General features: G+C 38.0%; 1 long non-coding RNA gene across 1 annotated transcript; it reads right to left on the bottom strand.

Moving 5' to 3' along the window:
• Nucleotides 1–2,398: 2,398 nt before the first annotated feature.
• On the bottom strand, nucleotides 2,399–2,719 carry LOC121973426. Its single transcript, XR_006109598.1, has 3 exons — nucleotides 2,683–2,719; nucleotides 2,529–2,600; nucleotides 2,399–2,456 (listed from the first exon to the last, which is right to left on the bottom strand). It is a non-coding gene; the product is annotated as an uncharacterized LOC121973426 (long non-coding RNA).
• Nucleotides 2,720–6,053: the final 3,334 nt, after the last annotated feature.

The raw sequence follows: 6,053 nt of genomic DNA, 5'->3' as shown, positions 1-6,053 counted from the left end.
TTAATAACAAAGTTGTTATCAAGAAAAGAGAGAAGTTATCTGTTCTGGAACGTTGGTTGGCAATTTATAAATCCAATAACTCCCACGATGCAACAAATGGAAATTAGTAACACATCTTCTAACTATAAGAGAAAGAACCTTCAAAATGAACTAAACATATCTTTGGCATCTAAGGCTAGGTTATATTAACTTGAGTAGGATTCAAAGGATAATAATCGATGAACTCTTGGGTTCATTGGTAGAGGAAAATTTTCCAAGCTGCGAGTCTTACTCGGAAGGAAAAATAACCAAGAAGCTTTTAAGTCTAAGGAGTTTTGAGCCAAAGATATATAGGAATAGGTTCATTCTGATTTGTGAAGACTTTTGACTATCTAGGCAAGAGGTTGTTTCAAATATTTCGTCTATTTTATAGACAACTATTTGAGATACAGATACATTTACTTGATGTGCCGCAAGTCTAAGTGCTTTGATTAGTTCAAAGAGTACGAGACTGATGTGGAGAAACGTCAAAGTAAAACTATCAAGACACTACGGTGAGATCGTAGTGGCAAGTACCTCTTGGGAGAATTTAGGAGTCACTTATCAGAAGTAGGGATTCAATCCCAACTAACTGCACCTGGTAAACCCCTACAGAATGGTGTAGAAAAAGGAAGGTATAGGACTCTTATGGAAATAAGTAGATTGATGATGAGTTATTTGGAAAATTACCAAATTCATTTTAAGGATACACTACAAGAAAAACGTCATTCAACAACACTCAAACGACAACGGTTTTATACCAAACTGTTGTCTTTTTGCCTTTTAACAACGGTTTTAACAAAAACTGTTGTCTTTTAGTAATTTTTTTGGCCTATGACAACGGTTTTTAAAAACTGTTGTCTATTTATGTTTTTTTGGGGATACGACAATGGTTTTTAAAGGGTACGACAACAGTTTTTTAAAACTGTTATCTATGTGCGCTTTTTTGGGATTACGACAACGGTTTTTAAAAATCGTTGTCTATTAAGTGTTGTTGAATGCGATTGTTTTTTCTGTCGCCACTTTTTCTCCTTCGTCATTTTTCTATCTATTAAGTGTTGTTTACGCTTGTTTTTTTCTGTCTCTTTCTCAAAACCCTACTCTTCGCCGCCTCCTCCTCACCACCCTCTTCGCCGCCTCCCTCCTCACCACCCTCTTCACCGCCTTCTTCGCCACCTCCCTCCACACCGCCCTCTTTGCCGCCTCCCTCCTCATCACCCTCTTCGCTACCTCCTTCCTCGCCGCCCTCTTCGTCGCCTCAACTTTCAGCTTCGCCACCTCCTCCTCGTGGCCTCTACTTTCAGCCATCTTCACCGCCTCCTCCTCATCGCCTCGACTTTCAGCCATCTTTGTTGCCTCCTTCTCACCAGCGCCTCCTCCTCGCCACCTCGACTTTCATCCATCTTCGCTGCCTCCTCACTAGTGCCTCCTCACTTCTGCCGCTAGAATCATCGACACAAAATGACATGATGGATAAAGGTACGACAAACTATTTCCTTTATCTGCAACAACGACATAGACAAAAGTGTTGTTTTCGTTGCTCAAGCAAGGAACAAGCTGATACAAACTCTGGGCCTCGATTCTTCTCCTACAACTTATGAAACTTGCCCACCAACCATTTTGGTAATGGTCGAAGCCAGAGCTTGAAAGATAGGAGGGTGACAAAGATTGGGAAGGGAGGCCACAGCTTCCGCTCGCAAACTTTGGATCCACCAAGCGGATCGTGCCTCTTTTGTAAGATAGCTGAGTGATCAAGTAGTGTGTGGAGCCGATGGAGATGGTGGCTTTGTCGCTGTCGCAGGTGAGCTCGTACATCCGATCCCCGCACTGAGGCGGATCAGTTGTTCGACGAAATGGGTGGCTGATGTCGTGGAACAGACCGCAAGAGAAGGGAGCACTGGGACAGGAGGAAGAAGAGCAGCGGCAGAAGCAGAGCGGAGGAGCTGCGCCATGAATCTAATGATGCTTTGGAGGCCATGGCCATGCAAAGGGAGCGAGAGTTGTTCTTGGCAGATGCCTTCTCCATCTATCTCAAGGGAAACTACAAGAATTGGGTATTGATCAGCAGGCAATCACGTTTACGCGGGTTATAAGTTGGGGACAGGAGTCCCAGATCGATATCACGGAGCAGGGAACATTTGCCACCCCATTTCAGTCCCCTATTTGTACCGCTACATGGCATGCGACATTTCATTTAAAAAAAATGGTTAACAAGGTATTTGAATCACAATGGACATTATCTTAGGCATTTCATCAGCATAAGTAGTGAAGTCCTCTCTGCATCACAATGGACACTATCTTAGACATTATTCGAGGAGATGCAAATAAAAGGGTTGTAGTAGAAATGTACACAATCTTTGGGCTCAAGAGTCCAGAATATTCATCTTCCAAAGATTGGGGGAGGTCAAAGTGAAGAAGAGTGACATGAGGTTCAATTCCTGTCGGCCAAACATAGTTTGGTAAAATTGTGACTGAAAATTGTTAAGGTATGACCACTATTCTAATTGTACCATATTTCTTGACTTCATTGATCAAGTTATTATAATACTGCACCCCTTCTGGATTAACTGGCCCTCTACCATCTGCAATATGGCACCAATTAGAATCATGTAATGCTTAAACTATTTGGTCAGGAAAATAAATTATTGCAAGGTGAATGCCGACTAGGAATGACTCTGCTCCAGGAGATAGAGAATCTATAGGCATCCAGGCCCATGTCATGCATCAACTTCACATCTTCCTGCCAACAAGAAAAACCAAAATTTTATATGCCTACAGTTCACAGGATTTCATAATTGCCTAAAAAACTCACGATCGACCTTGTACTTGTGATACTCATCAGCTACTATGTCTCCAGTTCTTTTGTCCTCTGCTCTCCCTGAGATTCTGAAGACATTTTAGAGTTTGCAGTCACTAAATTAGTGCTTTTTTCTTGTTAAACGAAATTTAACCTTCGTGTGCAAAGGTGTCCCAGATGCAGGGAGTTCTTCCTCCCTCTGCAGCAGCCCCTTCCACCTTCATGAGATTGAGACCCAAAAGATTACACCATGCAAACTCAAGAAATTAGTTGAACTCTCAAGTTGAGGCAAATTAAGAACTAATGAGACTGCACCATGTAAACCTGTTCCTTTGGCATTATGTTTTATATTACCTCTTCAAATGTACTCTTCAAGCTAATGGTTTGGGACACTAGAGAAGATATTAATGTTTGAACCCTCTAATACATGCTTAGTGAAGCATACATGCAGTTCGAATTTTGCTTCTACATCTTTGTTTTAAACTGCATTCCTTACATCTTTGTTTTAAACTGCATTCCCTATATATCTTCTAGAGCCTTGAAACATCTTTATTTCTTACGTCTTTTTTGCATGCCTGCATGTCTATAATTATGATATAGGCCTTTCCTTAGTGTATGTGTATTTTCTACTGTTTGTTGCTGCAGGATGGAGTAACTTCTCTAGGAGTCCTTTTGTGGATGTGTGTTCCACAAATATACAGAGGTTCAGATCTAGCAGAATCATAAACCAAAGCTCTCTTGCTCAACTTTTGCTGTCCTTTTTCGACAACGTGTGATCTTTTAGATTCATGGCTAGTTACCTAATTGTACAACATTTAGCGTTTTAGACTGAGTAAGTCTCGATTTTCATGAATAGGTTGGGTGGAGCTAATTAGAGTTTTCTAATTAGATTAAGATTAGGTTTTGTTAGGTCTCTAAATCAGTTTATGCATTTTTTAACTTACTTTTGGACAACGAGTTAGTTCTTTTGATGGAATTATACATCTATGATGCTTAATTTGGGATTGTAGCATACTTTTTGACCAAAGAAGTCTAGATCAATGATAGATTGTTCTTCAATCTACTACTCTTTTTAGCATCTTTATCCTGCTATAATGTTATTCTTTAAGATTATGTTGCATTGATTTTTGTTACTCTTTCTGGATTCATTTTTATTTAAGGCATTCTTTCCTTTAATGGTCCCTTTTAGAATTTAATGTATGACTTATTCCTTAGCATCATATGAAGTGTGTGGGAACGTTTGCATTAGATTGTACCTTTTAGAATTAATGCTGCTTGATCACTGGGAAAAATAATGTTTGCATGATTTATAATAGAAGCTTTGTATGCAGTGACATAGAATGAAAATTCTGCTTAATAAGAAATTTAAGAGCAACCATATTGTTTCAAGAGGTTACCATTTATGTTACGTAGATAACGCTTTTTGCACTTCTATTAGATGACTATATCAAATGGTTTTTATGGTTATGTAACATTTATGCAGTGCAATTAGAATCACACGTACAGTTTAGTTGCTAATTTGTAATATATATCTTTATTCGAATAGGTGTCCTCAAGAGTATTGGGAAGAATGCCGACAAGCTAAAAAAATGAAGAGACTTTAACAAATTAAGGAGCACTAGGAGCTGCAATCCCTCCTCTTCACCGACATCTAAGTAGAAAATCTTGTGTTATATTGTTCTACCTTTATTTTAATAGTGTTATCATTTTGTTGATTGCTTATGAAATTTTGTTGGTTGCTTATGAAATTTCTTCAGAATGTTATAGATATTATTTTTGAATGTTAGAAAATTGTATATTAAATTTTATTTTGAAATTTAGTATTTTGAATGATTTATAATATTAGAAAATTGTGTATTAATTTTTTTTATTTTTTTTCTAAAAAAGACAACGATTTTTCACCGTTGTCGTAGATAGTTTAAAACTGTTGTTGAAGACCCTGTTATTAAAGGTAGACGCTCAAAGACAACGGTGAAAAACTGTTGTCTTTGAAGGAAAAGACAACAGTTTTTCACTGTTGTAAAAATGTTGTCTTTGCCTTCAAAGACAACGGTTAAAAATTGTTGTTTTTGGGCACCCCTTTTAACAACACGACCTTTAACAACAGTTCAAAATGGGCTACGACAACGGTGAAAAATCATTGTTGTTAGGCTTTTTTCTTGTAGTGATATACTCTGGAAACGGAAGTGAACATAGTACCTTCAAAAGTCAGAACTCTCTACTCATATAGAATTGTTGAATAGACATAAGCCTATTTTGAAGCATATTCGGATTCGGGTAGTCCAGCACATATGCTGAAGAGAGACAATGATAAGTTGGATAGGAGTTCACTTGTTTGTAGGTTATCCTAGAGAAATGAAAGAAGGTTTATAGTCTTAAAAATCAGAAGGTCATTGTTAGTATCAATGACCGATTTTTAGAAAAGGACTATGTAATAAACCATGTGCCCATAAGTAAATTTGTTCTTAAGGAAATAATAAAGGACATGTCTAATCTAGTACCAACTGTACAAGATGAAATATCACAAGAAACTGTAACACGTATCATAAATGATACACAATTACAGACAGTGCCTCATCGTAGTGGGAGGGTTGTCAAGCAACCTAAGAGATTCATGTTTTGGGAGAGTCTTTGGACTTGATCCCAAAATGAATATGAGCCTGATCCCGGACATATGATGAAGCACTCCAAGATAAAGATGCAACATCTTGGCAAAGAGTAATGAATAATAGAATTAGAATATATGTATTCTAATAAAATCTGGAAGCTTGTAGAACCACCAGATGGTGTAAAAGCCATTGGGTGTTAAACAAGTCTACAATAGAAAAGGAAGGACAGATGAGAAAGTGTATACTTTCAAAGCAAGACTTATTAAAAAAAGAGAAACCTTTTATCGGTAGTCATGCTAAAGTCTATCCAGTTTCTTTTTGGCAAGTGGATGTCAAGACAGCTTTCCTTAATGGAAGTCTTGAAGAAAGCATCCATATAAAGCAACCAGAAGGGTTCATTACAAAGGGCAAAGAGCATCTTGTGTGCAAGCTCAATCAGTCTATGGACTGAGGCAAAGCTTCAAGGTCTTGGAACATCCGGTTTATCAAAGTAATCCAGACCTATGGATTTATTTAGTAACCGGATAAGTCTTGTGTATACAAAAAGTGTGATGGAAACGTGGTGGTATTTCTTGTACTATACGTAGATAACATTTTTGGTAGTTGGAAACAATATCAGGGACTTGGGA

The sequence above is a fragment of the Zingiber officinale genome, chromosome 4A (assembly GCF_018446385.1).
Source record: "Zingiber officinale cultivar Zhangliang chromosome 4A, Zo_v1.1, whole genome shotgun sequence".
NCBI lineage: Eukaryota > Viridiplantae > Streptophyta > Magnoliopsida > Zingiberales > Zingiberaceae > Zingiber > Zingiber officinale.
Note: the sequence above shows the minus strand (reverse complement) of the source record. Positions and strands in the feature narration are given on the sequence as shown.